This window comes from Salmo trutta, chromosome 29 (assembly GCF_901001165.1).
Source record: "Salmo trutta chromosome 29, fSalTru1.1, whole genome shotgun sequence".
Lineage (NCBI taxonomy): Eukaryota > Metazoa > Chordata > Actinopteri > Salmoniformes > Salmonidae > Salmo > Salmo trutta.
Window position 1 is genome coordinate 15,639,972 of NC_042985.1, and position 20,859 is coordinate 15,660,830.

At 42.3% G+C, this 20,859-nt stretch overlaps 1 pseudogene; it reads left to right on the plus strand.

The window, feature by feature from the left end:
• Window positions 1–764: 764 nt before the first annotated feature.
• Window positions 765–20,859, plus strand: part of LOC115167006 (nuclear factor of activated T-cells, cytoplasmic 3-like) — a 70,337-nt pseudogene continuing 50,242 nt past the window's right edge.

Here is a 20,859-nt window from a genome sequence, read left to right on the forward strand (position 1 = left end):
AATTATTTGTAATTATGTTCCGGCCCCCTGACCATCTGCTCAAGAAAAAATCGTCCCGTGGCTGAATCTAGTTGATGATCCCTGCTATAGGGTATAGGATATATTGAACTAATCACATAAGCAATGCATTCCAGGAAAGTGTGATGGCCTACTTAGTATAAGGACAGATTTAAATACTAATGCATATGTCACAGACTTCATCATCGACATGCAGAACTATTGCATAGACCTTGGGGCAGGCAGTCTGTTGAATTCCTATAGCCCAAAAGGCAACGTGAACACAGGACATTTAGTTAATTGGAGCCAGCATGGTCCGTTTGAACTGTAATTGTGTCTGGCAGAGATGTAGGCCAACAGAATATGAGAGCCTGCATACATTCAAAATAGGGATTGAGACATTATAAATGAAAAGTCAAAAGGAAAATTACAGAAAATGATTGATGATCTCAGATTAAGTGTCCTTTCATTCTGATTAAATCCGAGTAGGACAACAGTGCGGTACATCTGCATAACTTTTTTATACGATATAATAAGGTCCATGTTGAGCTTCAATATGAGATTTAACTACATATCCCAGGATCTCTTGCCAGCCTTATCCGTGTTTGTGCGTGTGTGTGAGATAAATGTTTACTGTTAATTTCTGATTGTTTATTTAACTTTTGTTTATTATATTTTCACTTGCTTTGGCAATATAAACATACAGTATGTTTCCCATGCCAATAAAGCCCTTTGAATTGAGAGACAGAGCGTGCGTGCGCTCTGTTGTGTACCCGGGTTTGCTGACGTCACTACTGGAACTGCCCTGTCACGCGCAGTTAGTAAAAGTTGGGATAGAAGGCGCTCCAGTGAGAGGAGTCAGTTTCACCGACAACCTTGTCTGTCTTGTTGACACCAAACAGCGATAAATCAATTTAACGTTCGCAAGGACAAAAGAGTAGACTCGCTGTAGGACAATCAAAAATTTTACGAGCATTTTATTACCAAACGTCGCCGGGGAGGAAGAATAGTTTTTGGATTTGTAATCAAGGAAGAAAAACTAGTTCACGCCGCTCGCGGGTCGATTTCTCGCTACGATTTTGATTTGCTAAATAAACAAGTTTTGTTGTTTCAGTTTACGTTAGTTCTGTAAATGTTGTGACATTTAAAATAGTATTTTGCATTAGCCGTCGTTCGTGTGACGGGTGAACCCGAGCTGTCAACCCCGATGACTACTGCAAATTGCACTGGTAATGAGGAGCTGGACTTCAGGCTGATCTTCGGAGAGGACGGCCAACAGCAGTCGCTAGGCCCCGCAGGTTAGAATTTTATCTTTGCCGCGAATACCCGGTAAACTTCTCTTGACGTAGAAGAGTGCACAGATGCGATTACTTTGCAAACAGCAAGAACATTGCAGAAGGGGCATTGGTTGCAACAGATTAGCTAATGTGAACAAGCTAGGGAATGTTCTGGCAGCAGAAAGTAGAATAAGTAGGCTAAACATCAACATTAGTCTTTTCTATTTTTGTATGTGCAAATACACACTGACTTTTCCACAGTTAAAATATGGGGTTTTAGGAACATGAGCCTAAACAGCAAACAGGCGCGCGACAGCAGCTGTCAAATAGCGGTGTCCTCATGCTAACTAGCTAATTCCCACCAAAAGTTGCAAAACTGTACTAAATAATGTATAAATAATATGTTTAAATACTGCAGCACATGCTGAAATGTGTATGTGGCTCCTAGCATAAATAATAATGGAGCTAGCTAGAAAGGTATTTCAAAAGACTAGCTTGGCAGCTGAATAGGTAAGATAGGTAGCTCACGAGAGGACACAGCTGTCAGTTATTCAGACACCTATAGCTTAACAAGAATGCTTTATGCCTGCCTATCAGCTCTACTTGTTTCAAACATTAGCTCCAATCAATCCATTTTATCATCGATTAGGCTTAAGAAAATTCATTGAATCGGTTTGAAACAGCAATGCCATGAGCTTGGCAGCATTGGGAACGTCATATTGTAAGAAACTTTACCGTGCATGCATTCACAACTCTTCCATTTGTAATCTAACTTGTTAATAACGTTAGTGGTCATGCAATCGATGTTGTTGATCATAATACTGAATATAACTTAAAAAGTACAACAATTAGACATAAATAGCAATATAGTGAATGTAATAACATAGTTATTAGTATTACAAGCAAGCAAATATTCTCTATTTTTCGGCTTAGTTATTCTAAATGACCTTCTCACAAATGAAGAGGTTATTACATCAAGTAATATTACTCCCTTTAACTATTTATTTGTAATGCAGATAAATGTGTAAGATGTATGTTTAAATTAGAGTATTTGGTACATTGACTATGCAGCTTGACAAAACACCATTACAACAATAAACACAATAAATTAAACTGAATTAATAAACTGAAACTACATATTTCCCAGTATATAAGACGCCTCACAACCTAGTTCAAACAGTTTTTTGGGGCATAATTTATTTTGCCAATAGGTCCAAACACATCCAATAACCGTACGTCACCCTGCTGCCATTTTAATCATCTCTACAGTTTGCGCTCAGTTTGCCGGCCACAGTGGCCCAATACAGTATTTAACTTTCACAGATAGAGGTGTGTGTGTGTGAGGTGGGGGTTCATATCAGAATCTGTCAGTGTGACCAGGTGTGCAGAGAAAGAACCAGATCTGTGGAAGTCTGGTGATGCATCATGCCACAATATTCTATTTGTGTTTTGTTTGTGTATTTTGGACGGTTGTTTTGGAAACAAGACTAGACAAGGGGTTTAACCATTCTGAGACAAGAGAAGACAAGCAAGCTGCCATTCATTCATTCATAACCACAGATCTAGGAGTTCCATGCTATTTCAAAAGCATCTGTCTTTCACATAGCTAGAATGCATGCTTGGATTCTGTGAAACTAAAAGAAGCACAACTGCAAACTGTTTTAATTCAAACCCTAAATTCAGTGTAGGGCGACGGCAACTTACATTTTATCTTGAAAGCTTGATTGCCGGTTTTGATTAGACAGAGTTAGACAGAGTTAAGCCTAGCTCTGCCCTTTTCATGAAGCTCTGGCAAACTATGAATCCAAGGCTTGGCTAGTCCTCTCTCCTCCGCAATCAATTTTTCCCTAGATTATAAAGAAGTCTAATTTGGAGACGAGTAGGGAAAAGTGAAAAAAGTGCGTTTGGAATAAGTCAAGGAATAAAAACGCCACTGTGCAAGTGGTTTTAATCTGGTTGGACTGTGTGCCTTGGCCCGTATGGCTAGTGCCTGTTCACATTAATAACTGGAGTGTCACGCAGAGACACAGAACCAGAGTAACGGTATGGCTCCAAGTTGAATTGCTCTCTCTCTCTTTCTCCTTCCTCCTCAGCCCTAGCCTCACTCACACCAGCCAGGGCTCGCTAGAACAACCTGGAGCACCTCTATTTCCTTCATTTGTATATATTTAGTTTCTTGAACTGTGCTGTTATGACTGTTCATCACAGAGGATCATAATGTTAACAGCAATGATATGGTTATTAATAAAATAACTATGAACCCAGAGAAATAGCCCAGCAGATTTCCATCCTCTCAAATAGAACAGTACCTTAGTTACAGGTAGTGACAGACATGTTATTCTCAGTCACTCTCTGAATCCCGTCAGTAAGGTATCTAGTACCCAGCTCTTTGTTTACATAGCCTAATTGAATAGTAAACGTTAGTGTAAGAACCATTGAGAGAAAACATATGAGCCTATGTAGTCTAGACCCACCCCATTTCTTAACTTTTCAGTCTGTCCTACTCTACCGCAGTAGGTCTTACCACTGTGTATAAACGTGTGATTAAGAAGACTGCACTGTGCCAAGCTTGGACTTTCTCTTCAAAGGCTTTATTCGCATCGGAAACGTGTTTACATTGCCAAAGCACGTGAAATAAACAAACCTGAGAAGACACAAAACAACATCAACAAAAAACAATTTGAATTTAACAGTAAATATTGCATTCAAAAAGGTTTAAAAAGATATTTGTTATATTATCAGCTATGTACAGTGTTTTAGCAATGTGCCAATAGTTGTAGTACGAATAGTAGGGAGAGATAAATATTAGTGGTATATCTACTGGCTGCCCTTTGATCAATGGCAATGGGCTACACATCTTGCTGATGAGATTGCAAACTGAGGTATTTTGTCTAACAGATATGGGAGTTTATCAATGTTTGATTTGTTTTGAAAGTCTTTGTCAGTGTGATCTGTGGGAAATATGTATCTCTTATGTGGTCATACATTTGACAGGAGGTTAGGAAGTGCAGCTCAGTTTCCACCTCATTTTGTGGGCAGTGTGCACATAGCCTGTCTTCTCTTGAGAGCCAGGTCTGCTTATGGCAGCCTCTCTCAATAGCAAGGCTATGCTCACTGAGTCTGTGCATAGTCAAGGATGTTCTGAATTTGGGGTCAGTCAAAGTGGTCAGGTATTCTGACTCTGTGTACTCTCTGTATAGGGCCAGATAGCATTCCAATTTGCTCTGTTTTTTTGGGTGAGTCTTTCCAGTGTGTCAAATGGTTATCTTTTTGCTTTCTCATAATTTTGTTGAGTGTAATTATGTTGCTGTCCTAGAGAAGAGTCCCCTCAGCCAGCTGGTACTGGGGCTCTGTTCACAAACAGACTCCACAGAGCCCCAGAACCAGCTGGCTGAGGGGACTCTTCTCTAGGTTAATCTCTCTGTAGGTGATGGCTTTGTCTCTTTCTCTCTCTCTCGTGATTTGTTGTTCAGGAAATGCAGTTCCCTTTGAAGTGAGGCATTCCAGTGAGTGCTGTAGTAAAAGGCATTAGCCTAACTCAGTCAATGCTGAAGGGTTTCCCCCACTACTGTAGGCCTACAACTGTGTTGAGAGGGAAAAACATGGACTAATAAGTCCTTCAAATGGAATAACAATTTGACAGAATGTTAAACTCTACTACCAGGATTAGGCCTAGGCTGTAGTCTAAAATAGCAACCTGTCATTTTGACAAGGTTATTCATTTAAAGGGTAAGGGCATATTCACTTCTCACTGAAACTTGAGAGTAGTGGGGATAAACTATAGATATACTGTAATATGGTCCTTTTTTCCCCTTATGATATTTAAGAAACAAACTGTTACTCTTTTTCTATCCCTACATGGTAGCTCGTGTGCTCATGTGGAATTGAGCGAGGCTGTGTACAGTGAAAAGTGAAGATGTAACACCAAACCTTTTAGGAGCCTTTTGACCCTGTCTTCCTTCTCATCCTTCCCAACTGTCATGGCCGTATGACACAAAAGCTGTCATAGAGAAGGTGGCTGGAGGTAAGTAAGTAAGGGCCCATTTGGGTGGCAGTCTAGTGGTGGTGGGAGTGAGGGCCCCATTGGGTGGCAGTCTAGAGGTGGTGTCAGTGAGGGCCCCATTGGGTGGCAGTCTAGAGGTGGTGAGAGTGAGGGCCCTATTGGGTGGCAGTCTAGAGGTGGTGGCAGTCTAGAGGTGGTAATAGTGGGTTGAACAGTAAGAGAGTGGTAGAGGTGTCAGTGAGGGGGAAAGTGTCTCTCTGAGTTGTAGAGGAGTAGAACCTAGCATATACAGTAAAGGTGTCTGGCACAGTGCCCAGACATGCCATGTGGGCTTTAGATGGTAGTGCAATGACAGAGGGGGAGTGGGTGGCTCCCCCCCTGTTGTTAAGGGGAACAAGGAAAGGTTCTGTCTCGCTCTCTTTCCTTTCTCTTAACCTTTTTTGTCTTCTTTCTTTCTCTCTCTCTCTTCTGGTCCTTTTTCTCTCACATCCGGTGGCCTGTCTGGCAGCACCACCTCAGAGCTGTGCAAGCCTCAACAAGGACCATGCATGCTTCCTTTCTTTTTTCTTTTCTCTTCTTCTCCTCCCTCCCTCCCTCCCTCCCTCCCTCCCTCCTCACCCATGAAGGATATGGGAGACCACCAGTTATTTCCATCTAAGAGAGAGCCTGAACCAGACTAATGAAATCTCCAGATACTGGCAATCTTGGCGTAAACTAACTGTAATCAGGTTTGATTTGGCTTTGGCGTACGCCAGTACATCATTTGACATGTTGGTATGTTGTGGAGTGGAATTTGTACAGAGTTTGATGTTGTAATGTAGTAGTATTGCATCATAGCTGAAACCCAGTGAAGAAATCAACTAAGTGACAGTCCGTAATTTTTTTGTAGGAGATCTGTTGCTCTTGACTTTTAGTTTGTTCTTGTGCTTGCCCCAGCTTCATCTGTCTGGACGTGACTCCTGGCTCTGTCTGTCTCAGTCGTGGGAAAGACTGAAATTACATCGCTCTCATGGTGGACTATATTGGGCTCTCAGAGAGAGTGGTAGAGGGCGGCAGGTTTCAGACAGCTCTGTTAGATCAGGAGTCACCCAGCAGCAGGCAGGTCTGAAGCTGTCCAGTCCACAGAGCAACACCGCTTCACCGTTACCGTTTAACGGGAGCTAGGAGCGGAAGAATGTTGTGCGCCACATCAACAGGTGAGTGACTGTATGTCCGACTCCCAGACTCTGGCCAGCTGTGTTGTGGGGGTGTAACCGGCTCAGATGAGGGACTGTGTCTGTGTTGCAGGACCCTTATCAAGTGTGTCTGGAAGGCTAACAATGTATCAAGTTATAAATTACAAAGTTATTTCTATAATTTGTGGAGTTTTCCTATGTTTGTGAAAAAATTGTCACATTCAGGCGTATAACCAAGGTTAAACTGAGTGGTGAAGACTTAAAGCTGCAATCTGTAACTTTTTGGGCGACCCGACCCAATTCGCATAGAAATATGTGTTTTTGAGCTGTAATTCTCATTGACCGCAAGTCTAGGAAGCGGTAGATCTGTTCTATGTGCTCTATTTTTATGCTTCTCAAGTTTCTTTTTTGCGTATTTCACTTTCAGTTTTGTACACCAACTTCAAACAGCTGAAAATACAATATTTTTGGTTATGGAAAATATATTTCACAGAGATTTAGATGATACAATGATTCTCTACACTATACTTGCTTGTTTTGTCTCATAAACTGAAATTAGGCGAACTATTAGAACTTTAGCAACCAGGAAATGGCAGAGCAATTTCTGCATAGTGTACCTTTAAACATACTTTGAGCACTAACACTACAGTCTCAACTGCTGTGTATTGTACTCTATGCAGGACTCCACATGTTTAAAGTACATTAGGTATTTGGGGCATACTGTAGCCTATCTCTGTTCAGTGGAGCACACAGCTTAGAGTGAGAGGGCTTAACAGTGTGGTAGCCAGCAGTGAACCCTGGTTGGATAAGTTAACTGAGGACATGTGGGCTAGTTGGCCAGGTGGGTGCCCCAACCCCCTAACCCCCCAGAGTGGACAGTGTGGAGCTGAGCTGAGGGGGTCTGGCCTGGAGGAGCCCTGGTCTGGAGTGATGAGAGAGATGTTTGTTTCCCAGGGCGAGGCACGAGCAGCTATGTGTGGCATCTGTCTACTTTAAATTTAGTGTAACTGAAGCTACCACTTGCCATGCTACACTGTATCAACATGCGGGGGAAGAAGAGAAAGTTGTTGAGCTCTTGCATTTAGTTATCCCCCTCCCTGTTCCTCTTTGAAGAGGCGGGGCATAGCTGTATTGCACAGGTCTCAGTAAGAGCTGCTGCTGCTGAATCCCAGTTTATTCTAGGCTGTGCCTGTAAGCCCTGTTTTAGTCAGTGGCAACTCTGCCCCATCTGTTTTGAGCCCCACCTTTCTAGCAAAAAAAACTACTTTTTGGGGAGGATGCCTGTTTTGTATGTTATTGTGACATTAATACGTGTCACATATCAGTTTACAAACAATGTAAAACAATATATAAAATTAAATTGAGTTAATAAAGCCGCATTCAAACTTGGGTCTCGTTTTTGCTTTCTTGAGTAAGGCAGCTCCAAAATACAGATGTTTCAGCCTAGCTCAGTGCTTTCTTTGGTGGTGGGGCAGCCAGCGGAACATATACGGAGCGTAGGGGTTGGTAATGTTCTCTAGTTGTGCCGTGATTGGCTCAGTGTTCTGTCACTCATGGGGACACTACGTCACCGCCAAATCTAAGGGTAGAGCTTGAAAATTCAAGCCCCTTGGGTGCTGCCATAGAGTTACATTAGAAGTGCCCATCCAAGAAGGCTCAAGGTCATTGGCCACAGATAAAATGATGTCAAGTCACGTTATATCTACAGCAGCTTTGATTGGACTGTCAACATCATACTTTGAAAATCTTAGCTAGCAAGCTAGCAGTCATCATCATGAATCAAGTCAACAATCTACTGGCAAATCCTTTTTAATCCTTGTCATATGAAGATAAATAATGAAGAGAAATTATAGTTAAAATGTATCTGTGCTCATCGGCCATTGGACATAAACATTACACAGCAAGTTGGAAATCGCAAATTCAACAATGAGTGTTTTGGAAGGGATTAGTGCCTAACTACAAGCATTGCAAAGCAACGACTAGCCTGCTCTTCAGTGGAGTGGATGTGTGGTCGGGGTTTAAGGGTCTCTTTTTCCAAGATTAAAAGGATAAATATAATCCAGCATGACTTTTGTCGCGCTCAAAACAACTGGAAACTCAGAACTGGGAAATCTGTTTTCAGTGAGTTCAAGACAACTGGGAACTCTATGAAAAAACAAGGTCCATCTGGGAAAATAGGTTTTGAAAGGTCATCCAACTCGGAATTGAATGTCCGGAACTCGGGCCTCTTTCTAGAGCTCTGACCTGAAGATCACTGACGTCATCATTATTCAACCTTGTTTTTTCAGAGTTCCCAGTTGTCTTGAAAGCACCATAAATCCAGAGAATGCCAGACTTTGATGACAAAGTTTGATGACAATTTTTCCACGAACCGCCGAAGTTAACTAAAAAAACATTATGAACGTTTTGTTTTGCGCAAAATGTGGGAAAGTTTGGGCTTGTGAACAATTTATGACCTTTCAACTTATTTCGATATGGTTTAATGTCGGTAGCCTGTTGGTGAGTAACACTTTGATTGGTTGGGGAAAACCATGCTATTTAGGCCTACATTTCAGTGGAGTTAATTTGCGTAACATAATGATGCAAGCCTTCTACAACTATCTGTGTAGTGTCTAGTGGAGAGGGGGCCTTTGGTAATTAAATTAAAATAGCCTTGACGAAGCTAATGTGAAATATAAATGTCAGTTTGTCTATCTACCCTCTGGCATTTAACATGGCCTTGTGAGTGTGCAGAGAAACATCTCGGTGAGTGTGCAAGGGTTCCCTTCCACTTCACAAGCCCCCAGACAGAGGCAGCACGGCCATATCTCCACCCAGGGACACTGCACTTCCTTCTTACGGTCCCAAAGGTCCCCCTCCACCTCTTCCTTCTCCACTCCATGGTTGCACAATTTACTCTCAGGGCCAGCAGCTTACTGCTGCTGTTACAGTTGTGTAGTTAACCTGAGAGGAGGAGGCACATCATCACTAGGGACTGTGACTGGGGAGGAGAGGGATATTACATACATTATTATGATGATATGACATATTATATTCCTATTATACTGTATGAGAAATAATACATATTATGATATGAGTCTGTTAAATGTTGTCTCAGCCCAGAGACCCTAAGGGATGCTGAGTTAGTGAAGGACTCCAGATGCAGTAGGTCTTCATCTACTCAGCTCCACCTTCAAGTTGTTTTCCAACTGACTGTGCGTTGAGTTGTATTTATAGGAGACAAACAAATATTGTAGTTGAAATTCAATGTGTTACTTAGCACTAAAAGGTGTGCACACATTCTGGGGCCACCCCATCCTTTTACACTGTATTTGGCAGTTAGTTCATATATCTATTTAGTTCAGTCTCTGCTCTTTTTCAGACTCACAGTTTGCAAATGTCAACCCTGATTTCTGTCATATGCACAGTCACAGTTTTACTCTCACTCCCACACAGTATTTCTCTGCTCTGTCTCCCTTGCTTTCACTCCTCCCTCTCTCTAGCTCTCCCCCCATCTTTCCCCCCTCCCCCCTCTTTCTCTGGATCAGGCGTAAGCACAGTCAGCGCGGACAGGCATATTGTTTAAATGTCACCCTGGCTAGGTTGTGCGGTGAGCAGAGCAGTAGCCACTGATGTTATCTATCTGCCCTGGGTTATTGCAGGCTGCTGGGCTGTGTTATTGTCACTACTGCGTTCGCGGCTCAAAGGACAATCATCTAATGTACTGTAGCTAAGGGTCACCTCTCATATTGCCTGACCACTGTTAACCCATGCAGCCTGGGTAGTTTGACAGTCAGTGACCAACCACGGTTGGCTGTATGAAGCCTATTGGTACATAGGCAACTGGATAAATATATGTGATGTGAAAAAAAGAAGTACCTAGGCCTATATAAAAAATGTAACATAACATTTCTGCAAAAGGGAATTCCCTGTCTTATATGACTAATATTAACTGATTAGGTAAGTAAACTAAAATGAGTTTAAATGCTATAGTAGGCTATATGAATAGCCTTTGTCTGTGAACCTATTGCACTGGGGGCTTTTTAATTCAGGTGGCCACTGGGCCACTCTCAATGTTTGTCCTATAATGTTATCATTGCATGAGATGCTTAATTAGGGAGCTTTATTTATCTAACAAACATGTGTTAGCGTTGACTAAGCCAGCCGTCAGGTTCATTGGGCCTCGATGGAGCCAGATGTACTATTTCAGACCGACAGTGCGGTCAAAAGTATGGATTATATCCCTCATGCTCCGCGTAGGTCTAGTAATAATAACATCAAAGTCCCGCCAGTGCTAAGCTACTATCCTGTCAAATCATCTATCAAATACATGGTAGATTAGGCCTACCTAGTGTCACATCCTGACCATAGTGAGTGGTTATTTTCTATGGTGTAGTAGGTCAGGGCGTGACAGGGGGTGTTTGTCTGTTTTTGTATGTCTATGTTCAGTTTCTAGTTTTGCATTTCTATGTTGGTGTTGTTTGGCATGACCTCCAATTAGAGGCAGCAGGTTGTCGTTGTCTCTAATTGGAGGTCCTATTTAAGTTGATGTTTGTTTCACATGTGTTTGTGGGTGATTATTCGTTGTGAGTGTATTTGATCCTCCTGCGTGACGGTTTGTTGTTTTGTGTTTATTTTGAGGTGATTAATTGTTGCATTCGGTTTCACTGGTTAAATAAATATGTGGAACTACGAAAACGCTGCATCTTGGTCCACTCCTTCTAACAGCTGTGACACCTAGAGCTCAGCCCATCACTAAATGGAGCAGGCAGGTAGCCTAGCGGTTAGAGCGTTAGGCCAGTAGCCAAAAGGTTGCTGGTTTGGGTAAAGTCTGTCGATGTGCTCTCAAGCTGTACTAATGTGGCTGACCCTGTAAAACAACACATTTCACTGCACCTATCCGTTGTATGTGACAATAAAACATCTTTAAAACAAAATATTTAGCTATTTTCTATTTCTATATAATTCCTAGACTCTTTTTGTCTCTGTCTCTCTTTCCCTCCCCCTCTCTCACACACGTAGCTGACATAGAGTTCAACGGGAGGTTTGAGGCATCCCCACTCCTCCCCCTCTCTAGTCAGCATTGAGGGCCACAGGTGGAGGCCAGGCCAGCCCTACTAACACTACAATACAGTACAGTATGCGTGCCGTGTGCGTCACAGCCTCTGTGTTTAGAAATGGGGGCAGGTGGCCAGCCAGGCAGGCAGCTCAGTTGTTGGATAGGCGGAACAGAAAGGAAGTAATTAAATGTGTTGTTCAGGGAGTCACTATTGTCTGATAATGGTGATGTATCAAATCCAAGGCATTATTTGACCAAACTCCAAACCATTTAATAATGGTTATAATTGTGTAACGATGTCTAATTGAGATATTACAAACGGTAATAGTTATACAATTGTATCATTAAAAAGCTGCTGCAAAATGTTGAGGGTAGATAGATAGCCTTTTACTACAGTAAGTAACAGAAATTATGAGCTAGAAATGGACTGTTCTTTGTTATTTCAGAGGTACTTGGATGGCTAATAGTACTCAATGCAAGTCCTGCTTCAGTCAATGAGTCCCCCACTGTTCCAGCCCCTGGCTCTGTGTTAGTCAGCAGCTCTTGAGGAGAGTAGAAAGGAGAGCCAGGCCCTGTACAAAGCCCAGTGTGCAGGGGGTCTAAACAAAGACGTGTGTCTAATCAACCTGCCTGGATACACAAAGGGAACCCAGGGTTAGGTTACTACTGTTACCTCCAGCCCTCACACACACTGACTGAGCCCTGTGTGGCGCAGGTGGCTCTGGAGGACAGGTAGAGTGCACGCACCCTACCGTTCAAAGGTTTAGGGTCACTTAGAAATATCCTTGTTTTTGAAAGAAAACCCTTTTTTTGGGGGGGGGGGGCATTTAAAATAACATCAAATTGATCAGAAATACTTTTTAGACATTGTTAATGTTGTAAATGACTATTGTAGCTGGAAGCTGATTTTATGGAATATCTACATAGGCGTACAGAGGCCCATTATCAGCAACCATCACTCCTATGTTCCAATGGCACGTTGTTAGCTAATCGAAGTTTATCATGAAAATCATCCGTTTCCAGCTACAAAAGTCATTTATAACATTAACAATCTCTACACTGTATTTCTGATCAATTTGATGTTATTTTAATGGACAAAAATGTTGCTTTTCTTTCAAAAACAAGGACATTTCTAAGTGACCCCAAACTTTTGAATGGTAGTGTATATACGCACTAAAGCATGCATGAGTGCACGCACATACAGCACAGGTGTAGCAGCACAGAGAAAAAGGGTAAATGAAAGAACAGTTCATGGTGATGAATTTGTCACCAGAGAAAGAGAGCGAGAGAGAGGTAGAGCGAGGCAACAAGAGAGTGGTAGATCCCCTTGCTATAACCGGAGGCTGTTTCTTAGGACATGATGTGTGTCAGTAATAATGACCGGATGGCCCTGACCTACTCCAGGGCAGGGTAGACCACGAGGAGAGCCTGTGCCGGGGAAGGAGAAGAGGCATGGGCAGCCAGACCAGTGAGAATCCCCAGGGCTCCAGAGAAGGTGATGTCGGAGGCAGGTCGAGACCACCTCGGAGGCCTCTTAGCTGGCTGCCCGTCAGGTTGCCTGGGGATGGTGGAGAATGCAACATGGATGACCCTGGGGTGTGTCACGGAGAAGCCTATCCTACATCACCTATAGCAAAACTTCTCTTTAACTCCACTGCCAGGCGATTTCCAGCTATTATTAGCTTAGGAACAGCAAAGCCTCTTAGGGCTCTTTATTTAACCAGATCGGCAGTCTGATGTGGGGGCACTTTAGTTGTGTATGACGCAATCCTCTTGCAGCCTGTCAGAAGTGGAGGAGAGGAGAGGAGCAGGGGCCTCAGGCCAGGCCAGACCAGGAGTAGAGTAAAGCAGCTGTGCTTTCTATTCATTGTCTGGTTAGATTATGAGATGTTCAGATGAGATAAAGGAGAGTTTTCAACTCATCTGACCTCATCTCTTACCAGGAACTTGTCCATTTCCAGAGGACTGACTCATATCTCTTATGAGGCTCCATCAATGTCATAAATCAAAGATCCATTAATTCCCTTTGAGCATGTGGGTTGGTGTGTGTGCGCGCACCTGCGGGCAAACGTACGTGGGCCGGAGTGTGTGTGTGAGGGAATTTTAATTATAGTTTGTTGATATAATGGTTCTAAAACAGGGACAGGAGGGTTGTGGTCATGTTGACCAGCTTTCTTAGACCCCCTCGCCAGGAATTCAGTGGCGGTCCACTGGGCTAATCTGGTCTCAGAGAGGGGTGTGAGCCAGGGCACCCGGTCCACTCCACTCCTCCCTCCCCCATATCTACCCCTTGTCCCCCCTTTCTTCTCTCCCTCCCCTTCTGTCTTTTTCTCTCAACCCTCCCCCTCTCTGTCTGTAAACTTCCTTCCCTCCTCCCCCTAGAAGACCATCCAGTGTGATGAAACCGTGGCATTAACAGGAGGGTTTCAGATCAGTCATCTGAGGAGGCTGGCGGAGCTTGTGGAGCAAGAGGGTTTCAGATCAGTCATCTGAGGAGGCTGGCGGAGCTTGTGGAGCAAGAGGGTTTCAGATCAGTCATCTGAGGAGGCTGGCGGAGCTTGTGGAGCAAGAGGGTTTCAGATAGTCATCTGAGGAGGCTGGCGGAGCTTGTGGAGCAAGAGGGTTTCAGATCAGTCATCTGAGGAGGCTGGCGGAGCTTGTGGAGCAAGAGGGTTTCAGATCAGTCATCTGAGGAGGCTGGCGGAGCTTGTGGAGCAAGAGGGTTTCAGATCAGTCATCTGAGGAGGCGGGCGGAGCTTGTGGAGCAAGAGGGTTTCAGATCAGTCATCTGAGGAGGCTGGCGGAGCTTGTGGAGCAAGAGGGTTTCCGCATCATAAAACATACACCTAATGAGCTTTTAGATTGGTCATTCAGAGCATTTAGACACACTTTCACTCACATAGACTGTAGCCTATATGCTGTATACAGTACAGTCAGACTTCACAGGCCTTTCCAATGCCATGTGGAAGTAGGACAATGATGAGACTTTTGACAATAGCTATGTTTCATCAGATTGGCGACCGATTTTCACACCAGAGATGTTTCCATCAAATTTACTTGTTGCGGGTAAAAGGCTGTGAGTGATGATGTAGTGCAAATAAAAATTACTTTTGAGATTAAATTGTCATGTACCGAATGGGTTTCCATCGCATTTTCAACTCTACTGATGGTTTTGTCACAAAAGATTTTGCGTTTTATAGCGAAAGTGCCCCAGGGTTTCCATTAGGAAAATGTGGTGCCGGACATTTGACCGGCAACATTTTAATTTACCCGGACATTTGAGAAATTTACTAGACTGCATATGCATATGGGTGCGTAACCTGATTAGGGCGCCCACCCACGGTGCTCAGAATGACAGAAATAACATTTAGAATATAGTAATTAATATTAACAGAACATGCAAGTCGACGATGCAATGATGTGGTCCTTCTTAACGAATTCTGATGTGCACTTTGAACATGTTAAAATAACTGTCCACATTTACTTTTCCTCAGCCAACAAGATGCATAACCAACAGCAAAATCACTAGCCTATGTCAATCTACTACAGAGGAAAAGTTGAGGTTACCTATTCTATTGGTCAGCTTGTCGAGAAAGAAATAGCCTATTCCAAACCCACTCTGGGACAGTTGTGGGACGATAGATCCCAAAATCATACAACCAGTATGCCTAGACTACATAAAAACAACAACTTTCAAATGCAATGAGTCTGATGCAACAGATCAGAATGTTTAGCTTAAAATGTTAATCAACTATTATTTCTTCACATTATAAGGGCAGCCATGCGCACAAGGCTGTAGGCTACACGTGAGTGTTCATTTCATAATGCAATCAGCAGGAAAACACCATTGTCAAAAGGGCACTTCACATGTGAACAGTTTCATGTGACAGAGATGGACATATCTGTTAGAAATGTAGAAAGAGTGGGAAGGCCCCTATCTGTCGGTTATTGTGATACATTATTTTGTAGACAGTTCTTGATAGAATAAAACAAAGAGCCCTTCATAAGAACCAGAAGATCTTTAATGTCCTACTGTTGGGCAAATTGGATTGAGATCAGATGGCTTCACTGCTTCCTTTGTTAATTAGCTCATGTGTTGTGTCTGACTCTGTTCTAGCTGCATCTCTGTCAGTGGTCACAGACAAGACAGGGAGATGACCATTTCTGTCTCTCTCTGTCTCTCTGTCTGTCTCTCTGTCTTGTCTCTCATCATTGAGTGAGTGATGTTAATGAACTGAGCTGGCAGCCTGCAGTGTGGTAGGGTTGAGTATTAATTGATGGCTGGCCATGCCACCTCAATCATTTAGAACAGCATTTAATTGAGGGGGAGATGTACATTTACAACACAACAGGTGACACACACACACACACACACACACACACACACACACACACACACACACACACACGTACAACACAGTCGGCAGATAGTTTTTTCTCTCTCTTTCCAGCAGGCTCTTGGAAACAGAGAATATCCAATAGATCTTTAATAACTGAGGTGTATTTGTGGACCCACTCTTGTTAATTAATATTCAATTGAAAATGACTGCTTTGAAAGGAACCCCTTATTAATATGTATGCATTTGGCAATGAGTATTGGCTTCTTTGCACTTTAAATATCCAGGCAAATGTATTTTGAGTGCTTACTTCTGGCTAATGTAAACTGAATCGTTTTCCACTTTCAATTTTTACCTCCCAATGGATTTCTTTAATGCAATGTGATTCACAAAGTATTGGCCTTTACAGGTTTGTCTAACTCGATTTCTACCAATTATAATTGAATGAATTGGCTACATTTATTGAATTGTGTGGGAGACTACCAGGGCTGTCCAATCCTGTGCCTTTTGAAGGGTGTTGTCACGATACCAGTATTTCGATTTCGATACCAAAACCAGTTTACTATCACAATACTTGATACCATCACAATACCAAAACGATACCATGGGAAAAAAGAAGGCGCATTAGCCAAAGTCACAGAATGGCAGTTGATGTCATTATATTTTGGAATGTATGCATTAATGAGTCAGTTATACAATCCATTTCACTTTGGTAAAAAAAATAACTATCTAACTAAATGACAACATAATGGTAATCATTTATTTGAATGGAAAATGTCTAGTCTATTGATAAAGTGGGTATTCAAGATTTAGCCTACACCTATTTACAATACAGGTGAAATCATATCCAGTAGGATGTGTGCATGCCTTTACATTTACATTACATTTTAGTCATTTAGCAGACGCTCTTATCCAGAGCGAGTTACAGTAGTGAATGCATACATTTTATTTAAAAAAAATGTATTCCCCGTACTGGTCCCCCGTGGGAATCAAACCCACAACCCTTTTTTTTCTCTTTTTTTTCGTACTGGTCCCCCGTGGGAATCAAACCCACAACCCTGGCGTTGCAAACACCATGCTCTACCAACTGAGCCACACGGGACCACCTTTAGTTATTGAGCTTGTTTTGACTGATTTCATGGGACTGCAGATACAAAAACAATCTGTTTCCCTTCCATTTGGGACTTATTTTATTGTACTGATCAACAAAATGTGCATAGAAGAAGTAATCTCTTCTTTGATACAAGTCTGTGCTGTCTCTTTAAGACCCATGATGTCATTCTCACACACACACACACACACACACACACACACACACACACACACACAGAGAGAGAGAGACAAATGCTTGAGCAAAAATGATCTTGACTGGGAGAAACTGAGACGGGGAGATTAAGTGTTTTGGTGACAATAAGCTTTGAAATCTGCAGTATTTTGCGTTATGGTTTGTATACTGCATATAATCACAAACAAGGTACTAGGGTAGTGAATTGATGTTAGCTTCAGCTGCAAGCTAGCAAGGAAAGCTCACCTACGAAGCTGGAAGCTACCGGTAACGTTATCTTCTTGTAAAGGTCGACCGATTATGATTTTTCAACGCCGATACCGATTATTGGAGGACCAAAAAAGCCGATGCCGATTAATCGGCTGATTTTTTTAAACATTTTTTATTTGTAATAATGACAATTACAACAATACTGAATGAACACTTATTTTAACTTAATATAATACATCAATAAAATCAATTTAGCCTCAAATAAATAATGAAACATGTTCAATTTGGTTTAAATAATGCAAAAACAAAGTGTTGGAGAAGAAAGTAAAAGTGCAATATGTGCCATGTAAGAAAGCTAACGTTTAAGTTCCTTGCTCAGAACATGAGAACATATGAAAGCTGGTGGTTCCTTTTAACATGAGTCTTCAATATTCCCAGGTAAGAAGTTTTAGGTTGTAGTTGTTATAGGAATTATAGGACTATTTCTCTCTATACCATTTGTATTTCATATACCTTTGACTATTGGATGTTCTTATTGGCACATTAGTATTGCCAGTGTAACAGTATAGCTTCCGTCCCTCTCCTTGCTCCTACCTGGGCTCAAACCAGGAACACATCGACAACAGCCACCCTCGAAGCAACGTTACCCATGCAGAGCAAGTGACGTTTGAAATGCTATTAGCGCGCACCCCGCTAACTAGCTAGCCATTTCACATCGGTTACACCAGCCTAATCTCGGGAGTTGATAGGCTTGAAGTCATAAACAGCGCAATGCTTGAAGCATTGCGAAGAGCTGCCGGCAAAACGCACGACAGTGCTGTTTGATTGAATGCTTACGAGCCTGCTGGTGCCTACCATCGCTCAGTCAGACTGCTCTATCAAATCATAGACTTAATTATAACATAACACACAGAAATACGAGCTTTAGGTCATTAATATGGTAGAATCCGGAAACTTACACGTTTATTATTTCAGTGAAATACGGAACCGTTACGTATTTTATCTAACGGGTGGCATCCATAAGTCTAAATATTCCTGTTACGTTGCACAACCTTCAATGTAATGTCATAATTACGTAAAATTCGGGCAAATTAGTTCGCAACGAGCCAGGCGGCCCAAACTGTTGCATATACCCTGACTCTGCGTGCAATGAACGCAAGATAAGTGACACAATTTCACCTGGTTAATATTGCCTGCTAACCTGGATTTCTTTAAGCTAAATATGCAGGTTTAAAAATATATACTTCTGTGTATTGATTTTAAGAAAGGCATTGATGTTTATGGTTAGGTACATTCGTGCAACGATTGTGCTTTGTTCGCAAATGCGCTTTTGTTAAATCATCCCCCGTTTAGCGAAGTCGGCTGTCTTTGTTAGGAAGAAATAGTATTCACACAGTTTGCAACGAGCCAGGCGGCCCAAACTGCTGCATATTTTGACACATTTTCCCTAGTTAAAAGAAATTCATGTTAGCAGGCAATATCAACTAAATATGCAGGTTTAAAAATATATACTTGTGTATTGATTTTAAGAAAGGCATTGATGTTTATGGTTAGGTATACGTTGGAGCAACGTGTACCTAAGCGATTATATGCAACGCAGGACAGGCTAGATAAACTAGCAATATCATCAACCATGTGTAGTTAACTAGTGATTATGATTGATTGATTGTTTTTTATAAGATAAGTTAAATGCTAGCTAGGAACTTACCTTGGCTTCTTACTGCATTCGCGTAACAGGCAGGCTCCTCGTGGAGTGCAATGTAAAGCAGGTGGTTAGAGCGTTGGACTAGTTAACCGTAAGGTTGCAAGATTGAATCCCTGAGCTGACAAGGTAAAAATCTGTCGTTCTGCCCCTGAACAAGGCAGTTAACCCACCGTTCCTAGGCCGTCATTGAAAATAAGAATGTCTTCTTAACTGACTTGCCTAGTTAAATAAAGGTGTAAAAAAAAATCGGCCATATCGGTGTCCAAAAATACCGATTTCCGATTGTTATGAAAACTTGAAATTGGCCCTAATTAATCGGCCATTCCGATTAATCGGTCGACCTGTATCTTCTTGCATTGTAAAGTGTTGTATTATGTAGCTCTTGGACATTGTTTAGCGAACAGTACTCAACAGTTTTCAATATTTCTACATGCCGTTTAAGCGTGTTAGCCTCTGTGCAGCGCAAGTAGTGATGCAGGCCAGACTCCCAGTGAGTTCCTCAGGACAGGCTAGTCTAGAGCTAGTCTAGAGCTAGTCTAGAGCTAGTCTAGTGCTAGTCTAGAGGCAGCGTACTCTTGTGCTATAAGGGGACTGCACTGATAGACTTGATCCTCTCTCAATCAGTAGACGCCGTGAGAAACATTTGACAGAAGTACCAAAACTAATACTAATTCTAGTACCGAATCGTTTTTCAGCTTCTAGTATCGGAAAAGTACAAACGTTTCAGAATACCATGCCACACTACTTTTGAATGATTTATTTTTTTAAACTTGACTAGAAAGTAACGGACCAACACAAAGTAAATGTGTGTGTTTATCCAGATGCTATGGAGAGCTACAGTGTATGACTATCCAGCCCGATAGCAGTGCTTTAGTCAGTGTATCCTCCCACATACTGTACGCCATGCCTTTGTTAGTGTGTTGTCTTGTCCTTCCTCTGAGGGCTCGGGGGGGGCGGGTCGAGGCGGCACAGTGCAGCAGGCTGTTGACCCGCTCTGTTGTCCTCCATAGACACACAAACACCACATACATTCCGTCTATCCCTCCGTCAGTCAGATGCTGTCTCCCTCTGTCGTCACAGGATACAGCAGTCTTGTGACACTGACAGGCAGGCAGGGCCAGTGTGGAGCAGCTATGAATAGACTGCTGCGAGGGAGGGAGTTAGTGAGGGGGAGAGTGGGAGAGAGAGAATTGAGTAGGCTGCTCCTCTCCTAAAATGTCCCTTTTTACAGTCTGATTCTGATATTTCCGTTCATCTTTAGCTTTAGAAGACTGGTTTCCTAAATGTGTTGACGCACAGGATTTGTCTCTTCTCAAGATCCTTTCAAAGTGTTTTGTTTTGAAGAACAAGCTTTTTTGCAGAAAGTGTTTTGTAATCGAAAAGCAATTTCACAACCCCCATTGCCTATGACATGAACTCTGGGGGTGTAAATATCATGATTATGTGCACCATTGGGTAGGTTATTTGTACTTTACAGGAGAGCACAGCACAACTATGTTAAGTGATTTACGCTACTGCTACAACAGTAGTTCAAAGTGAACTGTATTTTTACAAAGTTACATAGGTTCAATATTGCAAACTCTCTTCATCTTTGTGCGAAGTCCTAATATTGAACAGAACTATGGAATAGAACGTGACATGGTGTATTTCTCGTGATGAGTCCAGGGGCGTGTTGTGACGCTGTCCTGTGTTCGTGTCCCAGTTAGGTCCAGCCAGTTTATCAATAACTACAAATAGAGTGGTGTTGGTGGACAATAGGTTGTTGTCTGTGAGCCACCTATCCTTTGTGTGTGTGCGTGCCTGTCTTTGTGCCTGTCTTTGTGCCTGTCTTT